General features: G+C 33.9%; 1 protein-coding gene across 11 annotated transcripts in view; it reads left to right on the top strand.

The window, feature by feature from the left end:
• Positions 1-13,306, top strand: part of DACH2 (dachshund family transcription factor 2) — a 667,650-nt gene that overhangs the window by 399,712 nt on the left and 254,632 nt on the right. The window lies entirely within an intron of this gene.

Raw genomic sequence — 13,306 nt, forward strand, 5'->3', positions numbered from 1 at the left:
ACTTCCCCATCCTCTATGTCTGTTGTTCAATCCTCTTTTTTTACCTACTCTGTTAATTCCCTCTAATATATTTTTCACCTCAGATAATGTGTCTTCATTATGACTGGTTCTCTTTCATAATTTTTATTAACATTTTTTTTATGTTTTTAATCTCTTTGTTAAAATTTTCACTGAACTCATCTACTCTTCCCCTAAGTTCATTGAGCATCTTTGTAACCAGTGTTTTAAACTCTGCATCTGTGAGATGGCTTGACTCCATTATTCCTTGATCTCCATTCTGTTCTCTCATATGATTTCTGCTTGTCTTCCCATTTTGACTGCCTTTCTGATCCTGCTTCTATGTACTAAGCAAAGCTCCGAAGTCTCTCCATCTTATTAGTGTGGCTTTGTGTAGTAGGTGTCCAGTGGCACAGTCCTGAGAAAGGTTCAGCTGCAGGCGAAGTTTAGCTCCAGCCTTTGCCCCTCCAGGGTCACCTGGTAAGATTCAGGAAGCAATTCACAGATGCTGTGTTTATAGTTGTCTGAAGAAATCACACCAGAAATTGAGGTCAGCTGCCACCAGTGTGAGTCTTGGCACTGCTCAGCAAGGAGCATAGGACTTTCAGAGGATACAGTTGGATGTTGCTCAGGTGGGGCAGAGTTCCAGGGAATCCTCTGTGTGGATCAACCTGTTACTGAGTTTGATGATGTCTCAGCTATCGCAGCACTGCTTCTGCACAATGGATGTAGGGGAGAACTCAACAGAGGAACAATGGATACTTCCCATATTCTTGCCCAAGGGAGAGCCTTGCCTCTGGCTCTCACTCTGTCCCCTTGTAAATCTCTGGTGCCCCCTGTGCTGCCTTACCTGGTGCTGGTGCTCAGAATGAGCAAGTCCATCACTGCGAAAGTCTAGTCATGGACAAGGGGTCCCTTTAATAGGTATCTGCAGCTGCCAGTTGTTGCTGCCATGGCCTCTGTCCCACTCAGCCACTTTGTACTGGGAAGCCTTATGTCTTCGCCCCCTTTTACATTCTACCATTGTAGGTTGATTAATATTTCTCTCCCTAGTTGTAGTGCTTTTGTTCATCTGGATTCCAGGTGACTTTACTTGCTGTTTGCTCCATGTTTCTGTCACAACTTTGATGTGGTTGTGAGAGGGATGAACAAAGCCTCTATCATCTATGCTATTTTATTTTTTTTCTCCTTAGAAATGATCTTGATACATCTAGTAACACTCTATAAAATGCTCAAAATGGTACCTAGGGAGGTATATAACCTATTAGAATGTTTATGTAATATTAAAAGAGTTCATATAACTCAAATTTTCATAAATAAGAAATGGTCTATTGAGAGATACCAGCAAGATTATTAATGTTTCTCTCAGGAATTATGTTTAAAAAAACTGGGACATTTTCAATTTAAAATGATATCAACCAAAACAAGTATAACTGATGATTACTCCATGAAAGAATCATTAACTTTATTTAAATTTTGAGAATTCCTGATATCTATGGAACGTGTGTATAGCTTAAATTCAATACAGAACAAAACAATGTCCACGTTAGTTGAAATTAGGCTTACTTCCCAGTTAAAAAATTATTTCGAATAACATTTCTCAAAATGTGTTCCATGGAGTATTAGTATCTTTAGAGTCATTAATAGAAATTCCATGAAAATGAATTCTATTATCCAATATGTTTAAAAAATGTAGTGTACTCTATACTTCTTTTCAAATATTATAATAAACATTAGCATATTATAAGCTTTGAAAAAATCTGCAGTACAGAAATCTGGAGCCTAAATACCTGGGTTTAAAGTCCAACTTTAATGTTTATTAGCTATATGACTTAGACACTTTATTCAGTTTTTGTGACTCAGTTTCCTTATCTGTATAATGGAAATAGTAGTAGTAATTCTGTCTTAAAGTGTTTGGGTATGTTAAGTAGAATTTATAGCAGTGTGTGCCATATGATAAATGCTATATAAGGTTTGTTATATCAACCCTGAATTGCATAAATTGGTCGTGAAACTCCCTTATTCTCCCTTTTTAAAGTAAACTCTCTTTAACATTTTGTGGAACAAGTGTTCAAATGGAATATAATTTGGAAAACATTTCTATAAGACAAATTCAATACGGTGCTTCTCTCTTGCTTTTAGTCTTTCAAAGTAGGTATAATAGGTGCATTTGAAGAGGTAATTATTAAAATTTCAAACTTTTAAATGCCTATTATTCATATTCAGAAGATTTTACAGGAAATAAACAGTTGCTTGGCTGGAATTTTGTTAGGTGCTTCAGGCTATAGGACAGCAGGTTGCTCAAAGCAGTATCCAGCCTTCACCTAGGTTCCTGGTTTGGTTACACTCTCTACTATGCTGTGCTGCTTGCCCTGCCAACCTGTTACTAATTGCCATTTTCCTGTCTTTGGCCCCATTCTAAATGACAAATTCACTGACTTATTGTACATCCTCTAATCTGTTGTTTTTGTAGGACAAATTGAATTTTCGCAGAGATCGAGTGTATCCTTTCTTTATGTCTATCTGTAATCTAACAAAGTATGCAAAATATCCATGCCAAAATAGATTTCAAGTACCTATTTTTTTGATGATTTTGCTGCTGTTGTGCCAAATTCTGGGGCTGCCTACTGTTTTGAGAGCTTCCCATAGCTGTGTTTTGTCAACCTTTCCCTCTCAGCCATAGAGCTGAGCTGAGTAATTTAATATGTTGTATCTAAACCTGAATAGTGATTTATAAGAGTCCCTGTAATATTTGCTCTTCATTTGGATGGCCTGTAACTACTTGCTTATGACATCTTTGCTCTTTTATTCTTCATTCTCATATCCTTATGGCTTTCCCCTTTGTTGCATTCTGAACTTTTAGATGTCTAGTGTTTTTTTTTTCTGAATAACAGAGTTCAGATCATAAGCATCTCCTAAAAAGGAATATGAATACTACCCCCATTTGGAAAGATTTACATCTTTCAAGTTGATTTATAGAGAATTTAAAAATCGTTTCCACTAAATTCAATGTGATATATCACATTAACATTTCATACCACCAGATGTTTCATTATTCATTATAGTACATCATAACTTTGAATGCAAATAACAAACAAGCCAACATACTACTTGACTGTTAAAGCAAAGTGACATGGCAGATATAAACTGCTTTTCATTTTTGGAAGGATATCATTAATGTAAAGTTTTGACTGTTAATTTAATTAAATGCTATTTTTTAAAATATAAGACCATATTGAGGTGAACTGACTCATCATTTCATTTAATTAATTATAAACTTCAAGATTTTATCACTCATAGTTCATCATCAATTAATTTACTTTTTCATAGCTTTGACAGAGGAACTTTCAAGTTAATATAAAAGGATGAACACAGTATAAACAATTAGGAAACTATACGATTGCCTCGATTTTTCTTTAGATCACTATTGTGAACTCAAATTCACTATATATTTTTTTCTTTTGTAAATTTTACTCCAAACCATGTCTTTTTTTCTCCTTGCACTTCTAGTTTAAGGACTATAGATCACATAGCATTTGTAAGTCTCAGGCTTGTTTACTAATGAGAAAGGAATGCAGGAAAAATTTTGCTTTAGAGCATTTATGGATAATGCAAACCCACAGTGGTATGAGAAAACTATATGGTATAAGGTAAGTATAGTCACAATTACTGCTTCATAAAGAACTATAAAGATCATTTATTCCAACTCCTTTATTTCATATACGAATAAACTGAAACCCTAAGAATTTATATGACACAATTCCTCCCTTGCTCTGATCAGTGACCTATTATGCAATGCATCTCTGCAGACCCATTTTAGAGAGTTTTAAATAAATTAAAATTAAGAATAAGAAGGTAGAAATTATTGGACAAAGTACTCAAGGTAAAACTCAGGAGAAATAAGTTCTTATATTAGCTACATTATAGTAAGCCTCTCAGTTTTTCTTTCTGGGCCTCAGTTTTTCATTTATAAAATGGAAGGTGTGGTTTAGATATTCATTAAATTTCTTGTAACTCTTAAAAAGTTTTCTCACAACTCTAAGTCTGAAATTAGAGCTTGTATACGTCCAATAATAATAAATTACACACATTTACATTTACACAGGTACGCACTCATAAAAAATCATGTTGGGAATTTTCATATTGTTATGTTGAATTTAGGTTAGGAAATGAGTGTAGATTCCATAAAGAATGCACATTATGACTTGGTAAATAACTAGTGACAAGATATTGGGTCAATCATGAAATTAGGTGACAAAGAATGGAAGGTGCTGAGGTTACGAAAGTCAATGCTCAAATATCAGAAAGTTCAAAAAGTGAATGATTTACCAGTAACACTGAGTCTCTGACTTTCCAAATCTATTTTAGTCAGTTAAAAATATCTAATTCAAACATAATGTAAAAATTACCAATTTCAGATTCAATGACTGAAAAAGACAACTTTTATGTTTCTAGATGTTTATGTAGATATTTACTTATAATTGCAATACTTTCCCTTTAATGATATTTTTTAATTCTAATTAATCTTACCATATTATACTCATCTGACACAGCTGAAAATCTCATTCCCAAGTAAAACTTTATTCAGCATCTCCTAAATCAATGTACTTGTTTTGTGTGCTCTTCAAGGACTACATTTTGAGAAATTGGTTCCAGGAGACGATTTGCTGTTTTAAATCCATTAGTGTTACACTAAGCAGCATCCTAAGATTAAAAGGGGGAGGGGGAGAGATAGATATGGGTAAAAAGCATCAAATATTTGGTGAAAGAAGGAAATCTAACTTTGAGAGTTGAACACACAATGCAATTATATATAATGTATTATATATATTATTTATATTATGTATATGATATATGATATATAATATATATTATATATATTATATGTATGTATGTGTGTATATATATCATACTGTTAAATTGTACACTTGAAACTTATTTAATTTTATTAATCAGTGTCACCCCAATAATTTTTAATAAAAAATAATTTTTAAAAAAACATTGAATAAAAGGATAAATTACTAATGAAAGATCAAATAAATCACACCATCTTTTCCACTGCTTTATATTTGCTTGTTTGTGGTTTTACCTGAAGACATAGATATTCAGGTGTTATGCTGAAGACTGAATAAATAGGATTTAAGTTTTCATAAGTTTAAAGTCACTGCAATATGCACCATGAGGTAATACAAAATATGAGTTAAGATCAAGCCTCTAAACTTTGAATCAAATGTAGAGAGATATAGAATGACAACTAAAATTATGTAATAAGGAGATCAAAACCTTTTAGAGATTTTTGTTAACTAATGTTTGAACTACTTCGGTGCTTTAACACATTCAGGTCCTATCAGAAAAACTGAGTCTTGCTCTATATCTTACCCTAAATGACTGACCTATGACAGGTCACTGTGAGAATCTTTCTTCATTTTCAAAATGAAGAGACTAAGCTAGGTAGCTCCTAAATTTCTTTGTAGTGCTATTATACTGCGATTCTTTATTTTCTTAAAATTACTTTTCTGAATTTTATCACAAATTTTCTTCAATGATATCATACAGATAGCATTTACTTGAAAGAATAAATAGATATTGAAAGCTATCCTCTTTTCTATAAATGTAAAAATATAAGGGAAAGATTATTTTAAAAACATGGTGGAGTGAAAGATGTCCCCAGATCTCTCCCCTTGAACACCAATAAGCTGAACATCTAAAACTCAACAAAAAACACCTAAACTGCCCACCAGCACATCTGTGTGTGGAATCTGCGCATAAGAGCTACCACAGGTCAGAACCCCAGGAGTTGGGCAGAAGACTGGGAGAAACAAAGAAGCTGTCTCTCGCCAGCACTCCCTGTAGAAAGAGGGGAAAGGGGAGAAGGTGCAGTGAGTTCCCTGAAAAGTCTTGCCTGGGAGAGCTGTGAGCTCCACATGGTCAGTAGCAGTACCCAAACATCAGGGAAGAAAACAGAGAGGCAAGGACAGCAGAGAAATAACAGTCGATTATTATTAGTTGTGGTTGCAAAACACGAGGCTAGGCCACAGCTCCCATCCCCAACGCAGAGGGCCCCTCCTCCCATACTCTCTGAGAACAAAACACCGTAGAGATCCAAGGGAATTTGAGCACACGCTACTGAAATTGTTGCTAACACTGAAAAGGACTGAGATTGAGGGTAGAGAGCTTGATGAAACATTTACAAGAAAAAAAAAAACATGAAAAGCCTTTATGTAAAGCAGGGATTCAAGAGGCTGAGATGCCAACTACTGGAAACCAAAAGAAAAATGATTTCTTTGCAACAGCCTAAACGGAGACCTTATATAATAAATCGATTTTTTTTTTCTGAAGAAAAAGCAGAATGCACTTCCATTAATGCCCTGGCGGATAACTAGTTGATTAACACCATGAACGACCAAGGAGACAAGTCATCTCAGAAAGAAAGAGAAAAATTTCCAGAAAATAAGCTTTCAGACATAGAAATATGCAACTTAAATGACAGAAAATTCAGGATGGTATTTCTGAAAAAACTCAGTGAGATCCAAATCCAGCCATATCAACAATTTCAGGAACAACAACAACAACAAAAAAAAACATCTAGATGAGCAGAGCAAGGTAATTGAAACCCTCAAAAAGGACCAAATAAAACTTCTGGAGATGAAGAACATACTTCAAGAGTTGAAAAATGAAATAGCAAGCTTGGGACTAGAAAGCATTTTCAGAGAGATAGTTGATGAGGATTTTTCAAATCAAAGAAATTAGCTGAAGCTTGGAATTCAAGAAGTCAACAGAACACTCAACTATCTTACCCAAAAAGGGCTTCTCCAATACACATCGTATTAAAATTATCAAAAACCAATGACAAAGACGGAATTCTCAGGGCAGCCAGGGAAAAGAAGATGGTAACTTATAAAGGAAAACCGATTAGATTACCGTTAGACTTCTCAGCACAAACCTTACAAGCCAGAAAGGAGTGGAATCAAATATTCATACTATTAAGTGAAAGGAACTACCAGCCTAGAATAATGTATTCAGCTAAGCTCTCCTTTAGATATTAAGGAAAAATAAAGACCTTTCCATACATACTAAAATTGAGAAAATTCTCCACTACTAGATCTGCACTACAGGAAATATTGAAAGGGGTCAGGTCACCTAAAACAAAATGACGGGGAAAAAAAACATAATTAGGAGTAAGGTGACTATCAGGCAAATAGAAGAGCAGTGCAACCCTTACAAAGAACAGAGCATTAAAAGCTTAAACATTAAGAAGAAAACTGCTATAGCAAGATAGTAATAAATGTTCAGCATATATATGGACAAATTGAGACAACAATGATTGAAAAGGGGAGGATTTAAAGACCCGAGTTCACAAAGGGGAATGGAGATAAGGCATGTACAGAAGAAAATAGGTGAATATATATAACTATCATTTACATACTCATAATGTTAATGACACACCAAAGATTCAGAACTGAAGTATAAAACATAAAACAAGAAGTGCCAGAGGGAAAACCCACAAAATCCAACCAAAATAAAGAAAACAGAAACACAGGGACAAGGAAGCAGTGGAAATTATGAGATATCAGAAAACAAAAGATAAAATGGCTATAGGAAAATCTTGTATTCCAATAATCACCTTAAGTGTAAAAAGACTGAAATCATCAATAAGAGGCATGGAGTTGCAGAACTGATCCAAAAAAAACCTCAACTATATGCTGACTTCAGGAGACACAGTTCAGCTCCAAAGATAAAGATAGACTCAAAGGGAAAGAGTAGAAAATGATATTTGAAGCAAATGGCATTCAGAAAAAAAGTGTGAGTAATGGTACTGTTATCGAGCAAAATAGACTTCAAAATAAAAAGGTAAAGATGTGGAGGGATACTTCATAATGATAAAAGGAATCATGCACCAAGAAGACATAACACTTATTAATACCTATCCTCCAAATCAGGGAATATATATATATATATATATATATATATATATATATATATATATAAAGGAATTACTAACAGAACTAAAGGGCGGAACAGACCAAAACACTATTGCAGTAGAAGACCTAAATACCATATTATCGGATATAGACAGATCATCCAAACAGAAAATTAATAAGGAAATAACATCCTTAAATGACACATTAGACCAGGTGGACATAATTGATATTTACAGAGCCTTCCATCCCAGAACAGCTGCTTATAAATTCTTCTCTATTGCACATGGAACCTTCTCAAGGATTGACAACATACTGAGACAGAGATAGCCTCAATACATATAAGAGGGTTGAAATCTTACCAACTATGTTCTCTTATTGCAATGCTTTGAAACTAGAGGTCAACTGCAGAAAGAAATCAGGAAAAGTCATAAATACATGGAGGTTAAGTAACATGCTACTGAAGAATAACTGAATCAGAGAAGAAAAAGAGAGATCAAGAGATACATAGAAACAAATGATAATGATAGTATAACGTATTAAAACATCTGGAACATGGAAAAAGCAGTTATATGAGGCAAGTTCATATCATTACAGGCTTATCTCCAAAAACAAGAATGGGCCCAAACATTAACCTAATGCTTCATCTTAAAAATAAATGAATAAATAAATAAATGAATAAATAAATAAATAAATAAAAATAGAAAGGGAAAAACAAATGAAGCCTTAAAGTCAGCAGAAGGAAAGAAATAACCAAAACAAGAGCAGAAATAAATGAATTTGAAAACAACAAAAAATAATAGAATAATTAAATGCAATGAACAGCTGTTTCTTTGAGAAGGTTAATAAAATTGACAAATCCCTGTCTAGATTCACTAAAAAAAATAAATGAGAGAGAGAGAGAGAGAGAGAGAGAGAGAGAGAGAGAGAGAGAGAGAGAACACAAATAAAATCAGGGATGAAAGAGGGGAAATTACCATAGACACTGCAGAAATACAAAGGATCATACAAGAATACTATAAAAGATATATAAGTCCAAATTAAATAACCTAGAAGAAATGGATTGGTATTTAGAAAAATACAACCTTCCTAGACCGAATGAAGACCTGGAAAATCTAAACAGACTAGTCAGCAGTATGGAAATGGAAACAATCATGAAAAACATGAAAAAGCGAAAGTCCAGGACCAGATAGCTTCATCAGTGAATTCTACCAATCTTTCTAAGAAGATTTAATATCTATTCTCAAACTCTTCCAAAAAAATTGAAGAGGAAGCCAAATTTCCAAAGTCATTTTATGAGACAAATATTATCCTGACACCAAAACCTAATACAGATAACACACAAAATGTAAAGTACAGACCAATATTTCTCAGGCACACAGAGGCAAAAATCCTAAATAAGATACTAAGGAACAGAATATTGCAACATATTAAAAAGATTATACATGACAATCAAGTGGGCTTTATCCCAGAGGCATAGGGTTGGTTCAATATATGCAAATATACATCACATAAACAAATAAAAAAAATAAGTATCATTTGATCATTTTAATAGATGCAGAAAAAGCATTTGACAAAGTCTAGCATCCATTTATGATCAGAATGCTTAACAAAATCAGTATGGAAGGAAAGTGATGCAACATAATAAAGGCCACCTATGATGAATCCTCAGCCAACATTATACTTAATAGTGAAAAACTAAAAAATCTTACCTCTAACATCAAGAATAAGGCAAGGCTGTCCACTATTGCCACTATTATTCAATACAACATGGAGGGTCCTAGCGAGTGCAATCAGGCAAGAGAAAGATATAAAAGACATCAAAACAGGAAATTAAGAAGTCAGACTGTCACTATTTGCAGGTGACACGATTCTCTATATAGAAAACCCTAAAGCCTCTGAAAGAACAATACTAGAAACAATAAGCAAATACAGTAGTTTCTGCATACACAGTCAACGTTCAAACAATCCATAGCTGTCCTATATTCTAATAATGAAGTGTCAGAGAAAGAAGTGGAAAAATTAATTCCTTTTGCAATTGTAACAAAAATAATAAAATACATGGGAATAAATCTAATGAAACATGTGAAAGACCGATATAATGAAAACTATAAGCCCTTATTAAATGTAGTTGAAGAAGATACAAAGAAATGGAAAGGTATGTGTTCTCGGATTGGAAGACTCAATATAGTTAAAATGACCATATTACCTAAAGCATCATACAGATTTAATACAATGCCCATCAAAATTCCATCAACATTTTTTTGAATAGAACAAAAATGATTGGATTTGTATGGGAGCACAAAAAAGCACCAATTGCCATAGAAATCCTGAGGGGGTGTGGGGAAGAGGCTGGGGGCATCAGTCTGTCCAACTTCAAATTATACTACAAAGCTATAGTAATCAAATTGGCATGGTATTGGCAGAAAAATAGACACACAGACCAGTAAAACAGAATCAAGAGTCCATAAGTAAATCCATATTTACATGGGCAAATAATTTTTAACAAAAAAGCCAGAATCATACAGTGATGAAAGGAAAGCCTCTTCCATAAATGGTGCTGGGAAAACTGGAAAGCCACCTGCAAAAGAATGAAACTAGACCGTTGTATATCACCACACACCAAAATATACTCAAAATGGATTAAAGACCTGAATATAAGACCTGAAACAATAAAATGCATAGAAGAAAACATAGGAACTAAACTGAAGGACCTTGGACTTAAAGAAGATTTTATGAATTTTACCTCAAAAGCAAGGAGAGTAAAATCAAAAATAAATGAATGGGACTACATCGAACTAAAAAGCTTCTTCTCAGCAAAGAAACCATCAGCAAAGCAGAGAGACACCCATATGAATGGGAAAATATATTTGTAAGCAACACCTCCGATAAGGGCTTAATAATGAAAATATTCAAAGAACTCATACAACTCAACAACAACAACAAATCGATCCAATCAAAAATATGTGGAGGACTTAAACAGACGCTTCTCCCTAGAGGACATACAAATGGCCAAGAAATATTTGAAAGGATGCTCAGCATCACTAGTTATTAGGGAATTTCAAATCAAAAGCATAAACAGATACCATCTTACACCTGTTAGATTAGCTAAAATCTACAGGACAAGTAAGAACAAATGTTGGAGAGGATGCAGAGAAAAAGGAACCCTCATACACTGCTGGTAGGACTGCAAATTGGTATAGCCATTATGGAAAACAGTATGGAGTTTCCTCAGAAAACTAAGAACGGGTCTACCGTATGATCCAGCAATCCCTCTACAGGGTATTTACCCCAAAGACTTGAAAACCTATATTTAAAAAGACATTTGCACAATGATGTTCATAGAAGTATTATTCATAGTGTCCAGGACTGGAAGCAACTGAAGTGTCTGACAATACATGATTGGTTAAAGAAGTGGTGGTACATATATACAATGGAATGTTACTCAGCCATAAGAAGAGATGGAATACTGCCATTTGCGACAACATGGATGGACTTCGAGATAATAACACTAATCAAAATAAGCCAGACAGAAATATTTGAAAATCACATAATATTACTTATATGTGGCAACATATGAACAGGACAAACAACCAGAGACTCATGGACATGGATTACAGATTAGAGGGTAGGGTGTGGGGTGAGGAGGGAGGTAGATGGGCTAAAGGGGGTCAAATATGTGGTGACAGAAAAAAAATCTAACTATGGAAGGTGAATACACTGTGTGTGTGTGTGTGTATGCTTTGTTGTTAAATTTATAGCTGAAACTTATTGGATTTCATAACCAATGTCACCATAAAATAATAAATAGATGAGACAACTCTTGTTCATTCACTCTCACTGTCAGTGTATGAGATACACATTTTATTTGGAATTTCTTGTCTATAAGGTATTTTGTTGACTTTTATTTTTCATAAAGTAAAAATCCATATTTTGTTCTAAATATCTACTATTTATACTTCCAGTAGTGAAACACTATTAATTCAGTAATTATCATATTCTGGATGCAATTCTGAACTGCTAGTCAGAGGAGCTGATATAAATCATGGAAACTTATCTCAATACATTTTTGGTTATGAGGCACTGAGTCCTGGCAGTCCTAAGTAGAGTCTCTTTGTGTAAATCATTGCCATCATTTTTTCTTCTCATTTAAAGGGGTGAAATTCAGTAAAGCTACCTATGACTAGAAAATCTCTGGGACCATCTAGAAAATGTACAAATGTATATAATCAATTCAAAGACTTAAAAAAAAATTCTTTCAGATCTTTTCTTTGCAAACTTATGTGAAAAGTTTGCTTCATTTTGAGTATTCTGTGCATCGTGAAGAATATAAGAAGCAAAATAAAACCTTAGTGATTCTCCCAAGGATGCACAGTTAGAAATGTTAGGCTGTACTTATTTCCCTGTATACTTTTGAAAAAGATCCAGCTTACCTTTTAAAATCAGATTATTTTAATAATAGCAGTTATGGTTTTTTTTTTTTTGCAACAACCAATGTATGCCTTTTTTCCCCTCAATTTGCATGTTCCTGGGAGAATGGATTTCACTGAATTTTAAAATACTATTTATAATCTGCTAGATTTTTTTGGTTCATAGCACCAGAATACCAGTAGATTTTTAGGAATTTTAATATTATCTAAAAATAAATAAGTTCACTAGACTTTTGGGTGGGCATTGTTGGAATATAGGTTGTTCTATTTTTAGTACCCATGTCCTCATATATTTTTATGGTATTGCTTTATATAGACTTCCTAAGAAAAAGGATTTCAAACAAGAGACTCATGCTTTTTCCTTTGGGATTTTATTCCTACTTCTTTGTACCATTATATAAGGTTAAAAATAATTGCAAAACAATTTAATTATACTACAGGGACTAGCATGCCATGTTTTTATTTATTTGGTCCCTCAGTGTATAAGTATGAGGAGGGTAAACTAGGAGAAAAACTACCTGAAGTCTTTTTATTTCCACCCTTCCCCCTCTCCCTTCTAAGGTGACTCTCACAGGCAAGACAGCCCATCCTCCAGCAGAAATGCCAACAAGAATATTCCCTAGGAAGTGGTTCCTCCTAGCATTTTAGAGTGCTTCCTCTGACAATGTTGTTTTATGTGGAATTGAGTTCATGGTGAGTTTTGCCTAAAACAGTTGTCCAGAGCTCTTAGATATGAGTACGCATTAGCAAGAGTTTGGAAATTTCTCAATTTTCACATTTCTCTCTTTATTTTCTCTGTATTTTGTATTGGGGATCTGACCCATATTTAATGTATTTTTAGATTTTTAAATAGTCTGTTGTAAGATGAAGTAATTACAGGAGTTGAAAATTACTTTGTTAAAGAATATTATTTATAAGTGACATTGGGGCTTACTTTTGGTTTGTGCTGTGCACCATAGG

Source organism: Rousettus aegyptiacus, unplaced genomic scaffold, assembly GCF_014176215.1.
Source record: "Rousettus aegyptiacus isolate mRouAeg1 unplaced genomic scaffold, mRouAeg1.p scaffold_m13_p_9, whole genome shotgun sequence".
NCBI lineage: Eukaryota > Metazoa > Chordata > Mammalia > Chiroptera > Pteropodidae > Rousettus > Rousettus aegyptiacus.